This window comes from Malaclemys terrapin, chromosome 8 (genome assembly GCF_027887155.1).
Source record: "Malaclemys terrapin pileata isolate rMalTer1 chromosome 8, rMalTer1.hap1, whole genome shotgun sequence".
NCBI classification, from domain to species: domain Eukaryota; kingdom Metazoa; phylum Chordata; order Testudines; family Emydidae; genus Malaclemys; species Malaclemys terrapin.
This window is the reverse complement of record NC_071512.1, coordinates 32,080,869-32,100,674: the sequence shown is the minus strand read 5'-3', so window position 1 is coordinate 32,100,674 and position 19,806 is coordinate 32,080,869. Positions and strand designations below refer to the sequence as shown.

The 19,806-nt window shown below is 39.6% G+C and overlaps 1 protein-coding gene across 2 annotated transcripts in view; it reads right to left on the bottom strand.

The window, feature by feature from the left end:
• Positions 1–19,806, bottom strand: part of KCNIP1 (potassium voltage-gated channel interacting protein 1) — a 575,775-nt gene that overhangs the window by 49,819 nt on the left and 506,150 nt on the right. The window contains exon 1 of one of the 2 annotated variants that reach the window (XM_054038337.1): positions 9,103–9,131. The exons of the other annotated variant lie outside the window; for it this stretch is intronic. The gene's annotated coding sequence lies outside the window, so the exon portion shown is untranslated. Of the gene's footprint in view, positions 1–9,102; positions 9,132–19,806 lie in introns of those variants that run through there. 2 annotated transcript variants of the gene reach the window in all.

Sequence of the window (19,806 nt, the reverse complement as noted above, 5' to 3'; positions counted from 1 at the left end):
GTTCAGTAACACAGTTGCTCTTTTCCAATCCTCTAGTGTATCATTGGTTCTTCAGGACTTTTAAATAAATAATTGCCAGTGGTTTAATAATGTCATTAGCTAATTATTTTGTTAGCCCAGCGATATCTATCATGCAGACTTGATGATTTATTCATCTTTCCACTCATTCGCATACCTTATTTTTAGAACAGCAGCTATATCGACAAAGTTTTCCTTTCTTCCTAATTGCCCATACATCTTTTTTATTTTTTTTTTTCTGGTTAAAATAAGATTTTTAACAAGCAGGTAGTTCATCCATTTTGGACGTGTCGCTGGCGTGGTCTCTCTCCTCATTGGGCCTACTTTCCCTCCAAATGGAGTTTTAAAAGCCTTACTTGTTCTCCTTATTTCATTTGGTTAGCATTAACTAAATGTGCTTCTTTTTTAGTCCTTATGTTTGCCACACAAGCCTTGATTAACTAAGATAACTAACCTTGTCTGGTTCCTTCCAACTTTGTCCCTTTGTAGTACAGCTTTTCTCGTACTTCCAGGTCTTCAATAAATTGCTCCTGAAGCCATACTGGCCACTTTTGGTTTCATGTTTTTCTGTGGTAACATAATTTCTTGTAATTTAATTCTCATGTTTGTTTGAACATGCTCCAGTCATCTACCACACTCATGGAATTGAATATGTCCTCTTATAGCACCTGCTTCACTTTTGTACCTACACATATACTTAGCTTCAGGGATAGACACACATAAGTATTTGTTGAGGGACTAGGATAGCTGTAGAATAGTCTACTGAATTCTTACTCTTTCAAGTATTCAGTGAATCCATTTCTTAATACTGTTTCTCGACAGGAATTTGTGGTCACTGTGTACTCTCAAATTCTCAGCCAGTTCCTCTTTATGGGTAAAAATACATCCTGGATGGGTTCTTCTCTGGGTGGATTTTCTATTTCCTGGCTCATAGTTCTCCTCTACTTCCTGTACCCGATGTATTTATTTGAGAATCCATATTTAGCTGTATGTGTCACCCCAAAGTAGGAATACTCAAAGTACTGTTCCCTATGACTCTGAATGTCATGGTAGTTGGTCCAGGAATTGTGATGACACTTTAGGGTATTTGAAACTGAAACTTAGTGCTTTTTCTTTGCTTTCCATTGCTACCATTTCCTACTGCCTTCATTATCACCTCTTTCCTTTTATGTTCCGCCCATGCAAACTTACTGCATTCACCATTATTAACATTCCACCAGTAAGAATCATTCTAGAGTAAGGTAACCAAACAGCAAGTGTGAAAAATTGGGACGGGGGTGGGGATAATAGGAGCCTATATAAGAAAAAGCCCCCAATATCGGGGCTGTCCCTATAAAATCGGGATATCTGGTCACCCTATTGTAGAGGTTTAAATAAAACTGGCTAGATATGGATCATAATTCAGCAGCACTGTAATTCATAACTTTTAATCATGCTCTTTACATGTGTGTTTAGCTATAGCTCTTCAATAAAGTAGTTCTCTGTTCATTGTAGATAGCTTATTTGTAGATCATCTTGTTCATTATAATTGGAAATATAAGCCAGATATTTGGTATAAGATCAAAGCTCTCCCTCCCTTGCTACCTAGTTTGAAGCCTACCTAACATAGCCCGCCAGTTTTTAGTTTCGAAGCCAGGTTTCTCACTTACTTAAGTGAACACTAACTAACACAACAGCGTGAATAATTCTTAATTTAGAGAAATCTGCCTCTTACCCTGTTGCAAGTTGTCCTTGAACTGACAGTTTTACTTAATTACTCAACCTGGAGTTCTTGTTGGGGCCCTCAGCAGCTGCTGGAGATGCAGACAACCATAGTAACTAAGCAGTATGTTTCCCCCACTTGTGCTTAGTGATTAATGTTGCTAGCTTTTTCTTTTGGATCTAGATCTTGCAGCAGTGATCTGTGCCTTTGACACTTCTACATTGGACTACTACAATGAGCTGTATATGGAGCTATTTCTAAAGACAAGCTGGAAACTCCACTAAGTGTACAGCGTGATTGTCCATTTGCTTAGCAGTCCTTCTTGCAGAGAACACACATTACAACACACATTACACATTACAATCTCTCTGATCTGCATTTGTTCCTTTATAGAATCACAGAAGTGTAGGACTGGAAGGGACCTCGAGAAGTCATCTAGTCGAGTCCCTGGCACTCAAGGCAGGACTAAGTAATAACTAGACTATTCCTGACAGTGTTTGTCTAGCCTGTTCTTAAAAACCCCCAATGATGGAGATTCTAGGCAATTTGTTCTAATGCTTAACCACCCTTACAGTTAGGAAGTTTTTCCTAATGTCCAACCTAAACCGACTTTGCTGCAATTTAAGCCCATTGCTTCTTGTCCTATCCTCAGAGATTAAAGGGAGCAATTTCTCCCTTCTCCTTGTAACAATCTTTTATGTACTTGAAAACTTATCTCTCCCCCCCAAGTCTTCTCTTCTCCAGACTGAGCAAACCCAATTTTGTCCATCTTTCCTCATAGGTCATGTTTTCTAGATGTTTTATTATTTGTGTTGCTCTCCTCTGGACTTTCTCCAATTTGTCCACATCTTTCCTCAAATGTGGTGCCCAGAAGTAGACACAATACTCCAGCTGAGGCCTTGTCAGCACAGAATAGAGCAGAATAATTGATTCTCGTGTCTTGCTTACAACTCTCCTGTTAATATATCCCAGAATAATGTTCGCATTTCTTGCAACAGTGTTACACTGTTGACTCATATTTAGCTTGTGATCCACTATGGCCCTCAGATCCCTTTCTGCAGTTCTCCTTCCTAGACAGTCATTTCCCCTTTTGTATGTGTGTGACTGATTGTTCCTTCCTAAATGGAGTACTTTGCATTTGTCCTTATTGAATTTCATCCTATTTACTTCAGACCATTTCTCCAGTTTGTCCAGATCATTTTGAATGATAATCCTATCCTCCAAAGCACTTGCAACCCCTCCCAGGTTGGTATCGTCCGCAGACTTTATAAGTGTACTCTCTATGCCATTATCTAAATCATTGATGAAGATACTGAGCAGAACCAGACACAGAACTGATTCCTGTGCGACCCCTCTTGTTATGTCCTTCCACCTTGACTGTGAATCACTAATAAATACTCTCTGGGAATAGTTTTCCAACCTGTTATGCACCCGCATTATAGTAGCTCTATCTAGGTTATATTTCCTTAGTTATGTTTCTGGATATCATTTGTTAGTGTTTTTGATGAATACAGATCAAATTGGTCTGAGTCCTGTCACCTTGAAAGATCCTCATGCCATGCCATAGCTTCAGCACCTTAACTAATTTCAGCTGCTAAGAGCAAACTGGTTTAAACAGGAGGGATTGGCAGCAGTACCTTCCGCTCTGAAATTTGCTTTTTTTCTTAATGGAAAGGAGCCAGAGCCTACTAACCATCACAGCATATTGGAAAGCTTATCGGTTTTTACAGGCCTTTGCCTGTAAGAGACAGGAGAGGGCATTATTAGCCTGGTGGATGGGGTAAAGGGAGATTTTCTTACTGATCAAGACTGTAATTTTTGGTATATGTATTTTTTCATAAATCAAACTGAATAAATAGTGGCTTTACTTTACAAAGAATAAAAACTTTAACACTGTTACATAATATTGAATGTTTTATGGATTGCTGCTAGTGAAAATTATTGCATTCTATTGCTTTTGCTGTTTACTTGAGAATGGAGATGGAGTTTTCCTTAAAATAGATCAAGCATGATATTTTAACTAAATACACAGTTTAGAAATTATTTAACGGGTGGGCTTTTCAGATCTGATTTATAATCCCTTACATTTATTCTAATTATACCTTGGTTACCTTTAAAATTTGAGCATTTCCTTATCTAGATCCCCTTGAAAATGAGTCTCTCAAAGTGAATTTCACCATTTGAGGTGAATGGAATTTACATTTTTGTAAACCTCCAGTATCAGAAGAGAGTAATTTAAGCCTCTTTCTATAAGAGCCAACATAACATCAAATTGTCAACCTGTGTACACATCCACACACATCCTGACAAAATATATTGTTTCATCGTGGGGGAAAAGAGATTTTTTCAAGCACAAATGGAACTTGCTATTTATACACAAGCTCTGACAGAAGGGCACAATTCTGCTCCCATTGACATCAAAGGGAAAAAATTCCATTGATTTCAAAGTGAATCAGGAGTGGGTCCAGTATTTCATCTTTCCCCACAAATCTTTCAGTGCCACTGGAATTAAGGCTTCTATATTGTGTCCTACAAGAAAAGAAAAATGTTTAACTGTCATATTAGACAAAAAGCCATTTCTTGAATTTTCTTTGTCAATTAATTTTAATTTCTTAAAAATGTAATGCATATCAGACACTTGCCTACATACAGTATTTCCAGGTCAAACAGAGCAATCAGTTACCATGGCAGGCAGTATCCATTAAATAGAAAAATATTCAGTAATTCACTACTTCTATCATTAGAGGGCAGATAATATATCACCAGTCTGAAAATAAGATACCACTGCTTTCAAAAACCCTGTTGGGATTAATATTCAAGTATGTTTATTTACTTATTTTGCAAACTATGAAAGAATGCCTAACCAATGTTCTGGGTAAAGATACACTCAATAAATAAATAGATCCATCAGTTTCCCGAGATGAAATCAGCAACAACATCACTTGGGCATGTGGCAGATGTTAGACTCAGATATAGTGCCACAACAGGTTGCATAAACAGCCACCTGCCATGGTCACTGTAACCAACCAAAATAAGTGACCGAGTGGTTGTCCCTAATAGTGCAAAATCTTGAATAAAGATGTTTCAAGCCATGCCACAGTCAGCAAACTCTTGTGAAGCAGTACTCTTGAGGATCAAACACTGCTACTGAAAACAACTCATCTTCCAAACCTCAAAGATTGCACATCTAGGGATTGGCAGCAGAAATACCTCAGTATTCCTATGCACCATGATACAAAAGCAGTACCCCAGACTAGCCATGTTTCATACCATAGAGAGCTTTATAGATCAGAACCGGCATCATGAATCGCACTAGGAAACAGATGGGGAGCCAGTACAGTTAACAGAACCTAGCTGTAATGTTCTGAGAACAACCCATTCCACTAGGTACATAGCCCAGTGCATTCTGCACTAACTGAAGTCTCAGAATACCTCAGGGATAACTCCAAGTAGAGTTTATTGCAACAGTCTAATCTGGAGGTGACTCTGGAAAGGCCTGAATCGGTGACGTAAGGTTTAGCTCGTCACAGATGATAAAAAGCGGTTTAAAACTCTGCTACTATCTGGGAATCCAACGGCACTTAAGAGTCCAAAAGAACTCCATGAATGAGAACCAATTTGGGAAGCAGTGGACACATTTCACCAAAAGATGATGTAATCAAAAAGCACATCGACTGCTCAAGTTGCTTTACTTGTTTAATGGCAGAACCTTAGCTGGCTCCTTCTCTCTATCTTGGCCAGGAGACACATGGCTGAGTGTCATCAAAATAGTGATGGGAGTGCAGCTCAATATATTTGTCTCCTCTAGTAGACTAAAAAACATGATGAAATGGTGGAGTGGGGAGTGATAGAAAGGAACCCTGCAGGACCCTACATGAGTTCATCGGGGTGACTGAGCACTTGACACCTCCACCTCTCTCTGAAATCTATCTGAAAGAAGCGCTAAGAGGAAAAAATAACTGAAGCGCAAGTGTGATCATGGAAGCTACTGCATAAACATTAGAGAAATCACACTCAGCTGGTTCGCTGCCACTCTTACATTTCTTAATTAAACTGGGCCAGATTAATCCCTTGTGTAACAACATAACTACGCATGTAGGATTTACCAACTAGGAGTATAGCCATTCTGTGACAGTGTCATGAGGGTACAGAAAGGGTTTTCATCAGGACATTCCGTATGTTAATTAACTCAACCTTACAACTATCCACAGCTTAAGCATTGGTTATCATTCCACCCTAAGTATTGCCTTACTAAAATACCATACTGACACATTTAGTAAGAGACCACCTGTGGCTTCCTCACTGGGCCATATTGTGCTTGCCTTACTCTCACCAGTACTCCCATTGAAGTCAATGGGCCAAATGCATCTTCTGCTGCAACTCTATTGAAGGCAATGGACTGACACCAGGAAACAAATGTGGTCTATTAAAACTACTCAAAGAAGTAAGGTAAACAGAGTTTGGTCTTCTGGGAGACAACAGAGACACACATAGAAGGTATATGATGCCACTAACCATTTAAACATGAACAGGTCACATGTCTGAACCTCTGACCATGATGGAAGCTGAACATTTCATATGCCCCTCAGAGGACTTCTGGCCCTGCTTGTGAATTCTACTGAGTAACACTGAGTTCTTCATATAATATGGGACTGTTCCTTTAAAGTTACATTTATAATCAGTTTATAAAATGTTAATAAATGATTAATACCTGCCCAAAGCATGTTACAGATGTGTACTACATGTTAACAATGGTTAGGGGCATATCAGTCATAGGTGTTGTACGTAATTATAAGCAACCTATTGATCCATTGGACTCTATGACCATCAATTAATCATTAAAATATCTATTAATCCTAGTTAGAACTATGTTTAAATCTACCCTTAATATTAAGAGTGACCAAAGGGACTTTTTTCCTGTGGGCTAGATGGGACCATTCCCTAACTAAACAACAATTCTGAGTTTGGAGGAATCCAGAATCTTTTTCCAGATTGGGTTACAATACAAGGCCTCCTTCCCACCCAACTGCTGAGATTCCAGAGATAATATTCTATGCCACTGTGGCACTGGACAAATTAACTTTGGAATTTTTAACAAATTTTGATAATAAATTTATTTCCCTTGTACAAAAATTAATGATGTAAAATATACCTAAAGAGGCCACCATTAATTGTAAACTACCAAGTATTAGATGAAATGGGTAGTTTTACAGCTACAGCAGAAAGGTTTAAATTATGGGTCAGTGTACCTTCATTTTATTTTAAAAAAATAAAAAGATTACCTATACTTAGGAACAAGAATCTCAAGGAGAATTAGCTAATTAACTGTGGCTTAAAATTAAAGATACCAAGATGTGATTTTTGCCAGAATTTCTAGATCCACATCCTAGTTGGAAAGTAAGTTAAATTTTACCTATGTAAAATATCTTAAATGTATGGAAGTTTCATAAAGAAATCACTCAGGACTTGAACTTGAAAACATTTACTAGGCAACATGGTTCTGTGGATAAGGCTGGGGAGTCAGGAGTTATGACTCTAGCTCTACTGCTGATCTGGGTACATAACCTTGGTCAAGACATGTCACCTTAGTTTCTCCCATCAGAAAAATGAGATAATGATATGTTCCTTTGTAAAGAACTTTGAAATGTACGGTTTCAGAACCCCAATGAGTGGTGTCACTGAAGTTAAGTGAGGTTCCAACATTAATAAGCTCTACACCCAGTTGTAAGTGTTTGCATAAATAGAAGAAGTGAGCCTTAGGGCTTGTCTACATGGCGAGTTTTTCGTAGCAAGCTAGGGTGAGAGTCTACAGTGCACTAGCTTGCTGCACAGTAATTCACTCTGTGGACCCTGCTTCAGGCGCACTAAATTCACTCTGTGGACCCTGCTTCAGGCGTTCTATAGTCCACTTTGAGTTACTCCCATTTCAAAGAGCAGTACATCAAAGTGGACTACAGAGCTTTCAGTACGCGGTAGCAGGAACCGCATGGCAAGCTAGTACGCTGTAGATTCACACTCTGGCTTGCTGCACACTAATTTGTTGTGTGATCCACCCTCAGTTTTTGAAAGGCCTGATCCTGCAAACACGTAAAATTGGGTATGCTTGCAGAACTAGACTGGGAGTCAGCTATGGGCTCGATCCTGCTCCCATGGAAGGTCAACAAACTACAATGTTTTCCAGACTTCTAGCTTAGGTGATGTCTCAGGAAGTCATATTGATATATCACACAGCCTGGAAAGGGTTAAGTAGAATTTTTTCATGGTAAATGTTAATAAAAATATTGCATCAAGTACCCACTGAAATATAAATTTAATATGAAACACGTTTGATGAAAGTTGAACTGTAATTTATTAATAAATCATTATTATTATTGCCTGGTTGGAGAGATTAATTTCCATACCAAAGAGACTCTAATTCCTTTTTGATTCTATATTGGCCTAAGTGGCCTCTCAATATCCACTCTCTTTCTTGGAAACATGAAAGATCATTTCAGTTCCATTTTCCCCACGAAATCAACAACACTGAAATTAATTACACAAACAGTTAAGCTTAATGAGCATATTATGCCTGTAAGAGCCTTGGTGAAACCAACTGTGGAGAAAGGTTGTATTAAAATATGACACAGAACATAGAGAAATACAGTCTGGGGATCCTTTTGCTAATACTTGCAATGACCCATGTAAACTTATCTTATTCACAAACACTTTGCCTTCTATTTCCTTTTGGTACATTTCATTCTTGGAGAGCTGGAATGATACAGACACTTGTTCTTTCCACACTCTGAACTGTGGAAGGTGCTCTGAAATTATTTTATAGACACTCCGTATTCACTCTATACATGTAGGGCCCCTTCCCAAGATCACCGAGATCAGTATGAGTCCTCCCATTGATTCCAGTGGGCTTTGGATCAGGACCTTATGTTCTTCTCTGCCTTCCTTCTACATTCCCAGCTTCTTTCCACAGGGTGAATTATAAGTGAAAGTCAGGGTAAGTCTGAATGAAAAGGGGCAAGGAGAAGTATTACTCTACACATTTTTAGGTGGTTTCCACTTGTACCAAACAAAGCACTAAATAAATGAACTAACCTGCTGCAGCTAACGCTGCACAGCACATCACAGAATAAATCATGGCATAGAAAGAAGAACGTTGGATGACTGCAGATTCTGGCTACACACAAGACACTTCTTACCCAGGAACGGGGCATTGCGCAACCTGAAAATATACCCTGGGAGGTAGGTAATCTTCAACCACCTTTACCTTATTTGCTAACAAACATGTGAAGAGAGAGCAGAGCTGATCAAGTTGTACCTTGCTCTTGCTTAGGAAACCGCTTCCTTTAAAAGTTATATGACCAAGATAGTCAAATTGGTTTAAATTTTACCTCTCTGAGACAGGTAAGACCATCGGGCGAAGTCTAGGAAAAAGTAAGAAAAAAATTTAACAAAAATAAAATTAAAACCATATACACTATTGTCTTGTTTTTGTTTTTTTTAAAGTGAAGCTGGATGGGCTCTTAAACAGATCCGGGATCTTCTGGTTCTTATTTGGATGTGCCGTATCTCACTCCATTGCTTCTCTTTCTTATGCAGAAAGGCAGTTAAGGAAGTCAGGGCTCCCTCTCCCCTGTATGACAATGAAACACACGACACTGCATGAAGGAAGATGTGCAATGGTCATGCAACCATGCGATCAGTGGCAGAGATCAATGAGGTGGGGATGCAACACGACACTGAAGGAGCAATACGCTCTGATGTTGAGCGCCTCTGAGAGCAAATCCTCTCCTTCATGCAATCTTAAAAGTTTGGACAGAAGGGCTCCCTTTTTCCAATAGTTGGAGCCTCGCATCTTCTTCCTCATCCTGGTCAGAATACTTCTTTGACTGTAGAAATGAAAATCAGTTAATGGAGGAATAACAACGTCCGGAGGCTGGTGGACTGTTCAGAATCACCACACTTGCAGCACAGCAATTTGATGCAATTCTCATGCACCTTGGGAGGAAGTGTTATTAGTAAATTAGTTTTTTTTTTAAAAAGACGTAGGTTGGCTTTTTTTGTTTTAGAACTGTATTTAGTTCTACTTTGTCTCAGTCTCTCTGTACCTTAGGCTATGCTCTGAGATTTGGCCTGCAACCATTCATGAAGAGTCACGTGGCTCTTTAGAGCATTTCTCAGTACACAAGTTTCCTGGCCTTCATTCCATGCTATGAAGCTCCTACCTCTGGGTCAGGTCAGTTTTCTTACCTTCTAATTAGTTAGTGCCACACAAAAATACCTAAATTGCATGCAGTGCTTTTCTATGTTCCCCTTCATCACATTCTCCAGTTCCGAACACCTGATCTCTTCCTGGCCAATCACTGTGCACCACCAGAAGGATCTCCTGTGGACTAACGGAACACACGAACGAGCACAACTTGCTCAGCTGCTGCTAATATGTGACTGTGTCACCATCTGTGTTATATCTGAATTAGGTAGGACTTTCCTTGCCAGTTTGAGGCCAAAGATCAAATGGGCCATAGACACCAAACCACACACGCTCGTGCCTATGGGAGCAGTCCTGCAGGTCAGCTGTATGGGCAAGGAAGTGTGTGTGAAGGAAGCCAATGCTGCTATGGCAGATCTGTGCCTGCCCTTACTGTTCTCAGAGCTCCATTGATGAACTTACATGAGCTGAAGATCTGTCCCCTAAAATCCTTAGGCCAGGCTGAATTTCACGGAGTAACATTGAATTCTTGTAAAAAAAACACAAGAATACATCCCCTCCCTTCCAAAAGGACAAATGGAATTATAAGGACCCAGGATGGGGTAAAGCGGAATTTACATTTTTATTCATATTGCCCAAATATATTATTTAATTGTGGAACAGTTACAGGAAAGTGGCTGGGAGCTAGGCAATCATCACAAGCTTCCCTATTTCACTCTCCCCTGAGCCAAGCTTGATGGATGGGGTTTCAGCTAGTTCTAGACTGGGGTGCAGAGAACATGATTAGATGACAAAGCCTTTAGAATTATAATTGTGATTGTATATTTAATTCTTGCAGCAATGGAAATAATTTAATATCTGGCCCTGGACCTAATTGATTCATTTAAACACAAATTATTATTTTGAATACTTTTACATCTTTTTCTGCAATTGTATCATAGTTTTCTCTTCAGACAAAACTGCCAAAGTTCAGTTCATTCTCAATTATTCTCTGTCCTATACCCCTCATGCTAGGGGCGGAACTTTGCTCTCGGAGATTTTTGGTTTTTTTTTGCTTGGGGTGGCAAAAAAACTAGAGCCGGCCCTGCAGCCCATGGTAAATATACAATCAGCGAAGAGGAACAAAACAATTTATTAAAAAATACACTAATAGTTTGATTATTTATAGAAAAAACCACCATCATTTTAGTGATAATCTTCTTCTTTCACAAATTCCAACCATCCTATCCATGCACATTAAATTTGACTCTCCTCTTATAAATGACCGGGCTATTAAGGACAACAAGTAATAGCTAAGCCAGCAAAAGAGTATGTCCCAAAACTTTAAAAATCCAATACATCTTTCATTGTAGTTTGATTATAAAATTGTTTTGGAGGCCTTTACAGCCTACTGGGAGCTAGCAGAAGAAAAGCTGCCAGGTATAGAAATGAGCTGATATATTTTTTAAAGTGTTTACTGCCACAAACCTATTTCTGCAGACCTGCTAATAAGATTGCTACATTTTCCCCTTGAAATCCACATTTACTGCATTTTTATTCAATCTCACATCTATTCCTCTTAAAGGCACAAACACTGTGTGAGTGACAACACTGGAACTCCATATCCTGCTGCATATGCCACTCCTCAGGGCCTTCGGGGTGTTGTGCACTGAAAAATGCTGAAGTGGTGAGCAGCTGTTCCCATGTTCCTATTGTCCAAGAGAACAAACTATCCTACTTAGTTCATATTATTCACATGGGGGTACTACAGAGCTAGAATACAAGGGAACAACATAATTTGACTGGCTTGTAAGAAGTAAGCCACAATATTAGTGTGGTTATAGCCCTAAGCTAAGCAAATATGTTCCTCTGACTATGCTTTATCTCCCTCTGCCATACTCTAGAACGTAGACCCCTAAACTTTTATTTCTGTCATTGGTGTTGCAGACTGGCCCTGCTCGTTTGAGCATATGACCTGGAAAAAGAAAATGTGTACAGAAATTTCTTTAGTAGGACTCTCTAGCAAGTTAAAGTAGCTATGAGAAGAGACAACCTTGTCTTTGTCAGGGAAAATGCAGCGTGGTTGACGTTCCATGCCAGATGGTAGCCATAGGCCATTGGTCAATGGAACAGCTTGCAATCAATGCAAACTCAAGTGACAGCTGAGAATGACAAACAGCTTTTTTCCTGTGATGTGTTCTCTCATTCTAGAAGAGAACAACTGCTGTTACAGTATGTGCACTACAATCATGCACAACCTCCAAATGACAACTACCAGGATCACACAGTGCTACTATCAACCTATATAGTCAATGGCATCACATGGAAACATGTGACATTCAGTGGGGAGATTTTTCAAAACTGCCTCGGAGATCTGGTTGCCCAATTCCCATTATATTTCATATCCAAATCTCTTTGACTGATTTCAAAGTCTCTGCCTACAAGTATCCCCTACAACATAACATAAGAACATAAGGTGAGACTGCTCTAATCATAAAGGTGAGATTGAGCTGGGAGAAATTTCTTATCTGAAAGCTTTTTTGGTGAAAAACACATATTCAGCCACACAAACATTTTGCAGATTCGTGCTAATTTCACTGAATTGTTCATGTTGGACATTTTTTTTTTTGAAAGTGTCAAAACATTTAGTTTTGACACTTTCAAAAAAACGTTTTGACTTCGATTCAAAATGACTTTTCATTTAGGTATTTCCTTAAATTGTATTAAAATGTTTTTTAAAGAGGCTCAAAACAAAAAATATCATTTTTGATTAGCTAAAAATTTTGAAAAATTTGTTTCAGGTCAACCCAAAATGCATTTTTCCCCAAAAGTTTTTGGAATTGCCAGCAAACCAAAAAAAAATCAGTTATTTACAGAGGTCTACTAACATATACAACATACAAGGTATGCACCATTACAATTGTTGACCTACATACCAAGATACTTTAGCTTTTTTACATACTTATTTTTATTAGAAGTATTATTATTATTATAAAAATATAAACACAGCATCATTAGTAACTGGTCTGCACTGATCAGCAATATATTTAATTAACTTTCTGCATTTTGAAGTTCACTGGCTCTATTGCTACATTACAATCCCCAGTCCTGAACTTCCCTTCTGCAACACCACCTGTGAGCTACAGCAGTTCATCCTAACAGTAAAAAGGTGCCACTGAAAGACTAGCTAATACATGTGATTACTTTGGCTCCTGTGGAGGATGCCTCTATGCATTTCCTGAATAACTGCAAAGATTTCAAATTTATCTTTGCTCATTTTGTATAACATTACTTTGGAGATCCAAACAAATGGAACCCCCATACAAAAGCCTTCAGGCCACAGCTATACTGTGGAAGTTACAACACAACATACTCTCCTTTCTCAGCCTACTCTAGTTTGCCTGGGGAAAGAAAGCAGTTAAAATATCAGACATCTTCATTACTTGTGATACAATAGCTTTCAAAGATAGTTGGAAACCTCACTATGTGATGCATTTTGCTGCTTCTCGGAGCAGGAATAATACATGCATACATACACCATTTGCCTACCAGCACTAGCTGATTTTCTGGGGATGCACACTAGCTTATCTAGGGGGGGCTAGACAAACCCTTGCTTAGCAACCCCCCTTTCCTATATGCTATGGAAAGTTCCTGCCCTGTTGCTTGCACAAGTGATTAAAGGGAACCTACATACTGTGTTGAACAAAATAAGGCAGGATTTTAACTTGATTAATTTAGATCTAGTGAGGGGACACAACTGGTTGGAGATAAGCAATTATATGAGGTGCTCACCTTACTTTGGGTAATCACAATCTCTAAGCCACTACACCATCCCATCCTGCACTAGAAACATATCTGTGGGTGAACAATTGTTTTCAAGTGCTCCTGCCTTTCCAGTTCTATTTAGTTTTGAAGTATCTTGAGAATGGGGTAGAATGAAAATGTCCCATTTCTCAGTGTTTCCCAGTATTGTTTAAATACTTTTGAGTTTGTCTGCAGAGTCACAACACTGTGTTTTATGGCACAAATAAGCCTCAGTTTACGCCACCTATGATAATAGAAGCCCTAAACTCTTTTGATTGTCTCCCTGTCTTTCAAACAGGGACAGCACACGTCGTACATTGAAACAAGATGATGCAATGCCATTTGGCACCACACCAGTCTCAGTAAAAATGAAATAAAAATGAACAACATTTACATGGCAGCTCTCTACTCAGTAGAATAATTGTTGCACGGTTTATTAAGCTAATGTATTTCCTACAATATCCGTATTTCACAGACCACAGAATCTAGCTGCACCTTTAGTTTCAGTCTGTTAAAGTGAAAAGCTGAATACATTCTGCATCACATCTTCAATTCAATTTTATGCATCTCTCTGCACTGAAGGTAGCTCAGATCGACAGAGTAGCGTTAAGAAAATAATTCAACGTTGTGCTTTTTACTGAGATCTTAAAGGATAATTTCCCCAAGTTTATATTGTTTTAGCATGGTACAAGTCTATACCTTAGGGCTCCATATGGAGTGCCTAGCAAAAATAAAAATCTGCGTAATAATATAAAGCTCTCGAGCACTGCCATCTCCAAGACAATATTCTTATTAGGATGTAGATTGGTGTAAGTAAAAACCGTTTCACAACTGGGGTTCTTGCTGGTTCTGGGAGGCTGCAATTCATCTCTAATTTAACAAGTCCAGTCCAGCTAGGTAATGCCTATAAACTGACTATTAGTGAGTGATGTGAAATGGGGTCTGACTTTCAAGAATACCATTTCACATGTTATTTCTACCTGATAGAAACCACAAAGTCTCAGTGATCTGATGAAATAATGGGTGAAAAACAAGAGAATCTAACAGTTCTTTTTTATGAGAGTTATGGTATCCACAAGTTAATAGAACATTAGGTCTGATTTAACATTCCCACCAGTTTCACATTCGTGTAGCCCCAGTGACTCCAGCAGACTTACGCCAATGTAAGTGATATCAATAATCAAACCTATTGGGCCTGGTTCTGGAATCACTGTGGCCCCTTTACAGTGGCTCAACCATCCAAAATTGACCACAGAGCTAGCACACTTGGCTTCAGGTACTGGGAACTCTCCCAGTGCAAGAACAGCGTAAGGCAGCCCTGCATAACCCACAGTCTATGGACATGCTGAGAAAGTGGTCAAGGAGGAGGAGGAGGTACGTTGGGGGAAGCGGCCAAAGTGCTTTATGCTTCCAACTATTCTGTGCTGTGGATTAGTCCGTTGATGGCCATGCCAAACTGCTTTAAATTACAGCAGTCTCTGCAGTTGCTCTAACTTCATTCCAGTGGTTGCCATGGCCTCTGGCATAACTGTTGGTATGACTGAGTAGTAAGACCTCCTTCAAAAAGGTAGGTAATAGAGTAACAAACACAAAAATGTAAGATAAATATTAATCAGTATTTTCCAATGGGACTCAATTGTCATTGTCATTCAGAAACATTTCTAATAGTTTTGCAGATACAGTGTCTTTCAGTGGGTTTTCTGGCTAAGACAAACTCAAGAGAACTTCAGATCCTTGGGTGCATCATGTATTGCAACCTAGCAGAACTGACCATTGTAGGAAAATTTCTGCATATGTAATCTGGATCTTTTCTTGATTACAGCAATGGGGTGTAAAAATTATCCCCAATGAGTGACTCTGGGGGTCTGTTTATCATTGCAAGCCATCTTTTGAACCAAAAGGTTTGATTATTTGTTCATCTACCCACCCATGGTTTACTTTTAGAAATATCCCCTGTGGCTTAGAAAGACAATTAGGCAAATGAAGCAAAGAATAAATGAACATCAAAGAGCAGTAAGAAAGAAGGCAGTTAAAATATCCTGCTGTTGATCCCCATTTTTACCCAGCAGGACAGTCAATCTCTGCTCTTAGATATTGAAGCACAAAGTATATTTGATTACTAAAATTTTGAAATTTAGACCATGAAAGGGAAAGAAAATAAAATAAAGACACTGAATTCTAGTGGGTTAAATGGAGAGCTTCAAACTTTCTCAAAATGAAGAGACTGACTAGAGTCTAGGAAGACTTCAAATTAATTGTCTGACGGCTAATATTTGTGGTGAGGATTCTTGTGTGGATTCACTAACATTCTGAGATGGTTCTCTCTTGTCCCAGATATTGATGGGCTAACCTATGTCTCTCCTCTAAATGTTAATCAATCACTAAGCTGGATGCTCTACAGAGATCAACAGAAAGGTCCATATGGGACTCTGAAGAACACACTCCATTTTGGGCTAGATCCAACACCTGATGCTCATTGGGTGTTCCATTTCAGTAAGAATGTGAGAGTGGGTCCGTAATAGTCATTAACTGTTCCAACATTTGCCTCAGCTGCAGACCTTATGAGTGTTCTTTCTACAGGACTCTCTAACATGTAAGAAAGAGCAGCATCCTTCCAGAACCATCATGTAGTAAATAACACATACAGCCCCTTATTGCCCATCCTCAAATCATTCAAAGGGCATCTGATCAGAGGTTTTGTGCTTCCATACTAACTCCATGAGCCCCATTCCCTGGAAGAAGAGTAGCCTCAGCAGCCTTAAACTTCCTTTTAAAGGTGGCTCTGTGGAAAAGCAATATACAGATCCCGGGTGCACATTTGACAAAACCACTAGTGATTGTGAGTCTCCAACTTGCAATACCTTAAAGGGGCCTGATCTTTACAGGGTAGGTGGCTCAGTGCTTTCTGAAAATCAAAGCTCTTTAAAGTCTTCACAAGTTGGGCACTCAAATTCACTAGTTTGAAAAGCTTGCTCTCAAGCTCGATAATTTCTACAGGGTTGGTGTGAGGGATGGTGTACCCAGTCCCAGGATGTGGGTGAAGAAACAGAGACACATTTCATCCATTCAGGAGTGCCCACTTTACAGTATCTGATGGGTATTCAGTCTATTAATCCAGCTGGGCCATAACAACTTTTTCTATACTATTGTGAAGGTGGCTATCTCCCCAATGGCTACATTTCTGTCCAGACCATACTGATGTTCACCAGTCTGAACCATCATATGGACCCACGGAAAGGAGGCCCTTGAAGAATTCCACCTAGACTTCAACAATTTCCACCCCACCATCAACCTCAGCTTGGACCAGTCCACACAAGAGATCCACTTCCTGGAGACTACAGTACAAATAAGTGATGGTCACATAAACACCACCCTATACCGGAAACCTACTGACCTCTATACGTATCTACATGCCTCCAGCTTCCATCCAAGACACATCACACGATCCATTGTCTACAGCCAAGCCCTAAGATACAACCGAATTTGCTCCAACCCCTCAGACAGAGACAAACGCCTACAAGATCTTTATCAAGCATTCGTAAAACTACAATACCCACCTGGGGAAGTGAGGAAACAGATTGACAGAGCAAGACGGGTACCCAGAAATCACCTACTACAGGACAGGCCCAACAAGGACAATAACAGAACACCACTGGCCATCACATACAGCCCCCAGCTAAAACCTCTCCAGCGCATTATCCACGATCTACAACCTATCCTGGAAAATGATCCCTCACTCTCACAGACCTTGGGAGGCAGGCCAGTCCTCGCTTACAAACAACCCCCCAACCTGAAGCAAATACTCACCAGCAACTACACACCACACCACAGAAACACCAACCCAGGAACCTATCCCTGTAGCAAACCTCGTTGCCTACTCTGTCCCCATATCTACTCTGGCAACAGCATCAGAGGACCCAACCACATCAGCCACACTATCAAGGGCTCATTCACCTGCACATCCACTAATGTCATATATGCCATCATGTGCCAGCAATGCTCCTCTGCCATGTACATTGGCCAAACCGAACAGTCCCTCCGCAAAAGAATAAATGGACACAAATCGGACATCAGGAATGGTAACATACATAAGCCAGTAAGTGAACACTTCCATCTCCCTGGTCATTCTATTACAGATTTAAAAGTCACTATCATTGAACAAAAAAACTTCAGAAACAGACTTCAAAGAGAAACAGCAGAACTAAAATTCATTTGCAAATTCAATACCATTAATCTGGGCTTGAATAGGGACTGGGAGTGGCTGGCTCATTACAGAAGCAGCTTTTCCTCTCCTGGAATTGACACTTCCTCATCTATTATTGGGAGTGGACTACATCCACCCTGATTGAATTGGCCCTGTCAACACTGGTTCTCCACTTGCGAAGTAACTCCCTGCTCTCCATGTGTCAGTATATAATGCCTGCATCTGTAACTTTCACTCTATGCATCCAAAGAAGTGAGGTTTTTACTCACGAAAGCTTATGCCCAAATAAATCTGTTAGTCTTTAAGGTGCCACCAGACTCCTTGTTGTTTTAGTCTGAACTGTGACACCCTACAAATTCAGAACATGACTTATATTGCTGAAAACCCTTTTGTTCCAGACAGGCTGCTGAGAATGTCAGGGAGGAGATGGGATAAGGAGTGGTTTCATATAGTCTCTGTCAAGCCCGCCTCAGCGGAGCGTGTCTATATTATCTTTATCCCAGTACAGGCTGTATGCCATTGTGATTAGGTACTGACATAGCTTCAGAGTGAGATTCAAAATACTCTCTTTTGTGAATGGAGAAACATTTTCAATAAGGAAATTCTAGATGTTTTGACCTACCTTTAATAAAATCCTTCAGCATGTTATTTATATTTGAAATACAATACTTGGGAATGTATATTAGCATTTAATTGAAGATGAACCCAAAAAGTAATTCATTTAGCAGGACATGAACCAGAGATCTCAAAATCCAAAAGAAGGCAGGCTACCCCTTACACTACAACAGAATACCCAGTGGCCATGTTTGATAGCACTGATAGCTTCTTCCATGCCTCTAGTCACTACTAGTAGTAACCAAGGCTGGTGAAGACCAGAGTGTGGTTGTCATGTAACAACTGGAGTCAGAGTTGTTGAACCAAAGTTGCTTAACACACAGACATTCAGTGCATGATTATATGATGGCTGGGAGCATCCAGACAAGCAACTACAGCAGCAGAGCATTTTAGAGCACTCGGGATTACAGGACAAGCCATGACCTCTCACTGGTCTAGGTTGCACCTCAAAAATGTAACACCAGACCTGACCGATTTCTCACAGTAATGTTAAGTCTAAACAGAGCTATTTCAAGATATCAAAAGTCTGTTGGAGTCCCTTTCAGCACAGCTATGAATGAATTATCTCTGTAGCACTTCAGCAGATCAGGAACTGATCAACGGACATTTTGTAAATCTTCACTGGTTTAATGAAAATAATAACGCTTACACACTTTGAGATGCATCAGAGCTTTACCAGCCTTATCAAACCCCATATGTACATTCAGAGCTGTCCCATAGAAATCCCCTACAGCTTCACTGGCACTCACATAACTAGTGCAAATAAATCTTCCCTCGTTTCAAATGGGTAATTCGGTGCCTTCGTTACCACTTTGTAGGACAGAGCACCATCCATTACAGCAAGGATTCCTGTGATATGCATTTTTTCAAAACCTAAATTGGAATGCAGAAATCAATTCAGTGCTTAAAACACTTGATAGTTTCTCCTAATCAGCTCTTGGATTGCTGTTTGCAGTGTATTTAGGAATTGATCTAATAATACTAATTAATGAGGTAGCAATCAGATGACTAATAAATAGTGCTGAAGCCAAGTATGGATTAGATTAAACTAAAATAACCATGGTGACCCAGTTTGAAGAGCTGCAGTAGATTCTTTTTTCACATTTCAGAATCCATTGCTTAGGGGTCATAGAACACTGGCTGTTATTGTTCTTTGAAAGAAATCTCTTTTGACTCTAATATTAGCGTAACACAAACTTTTGATCAGACTTACGTAGTTTATTTGGAGATATGCCACCCTCTATTTCCATGTAAACGTAGTAGGAATACTTAAATGTATCATTC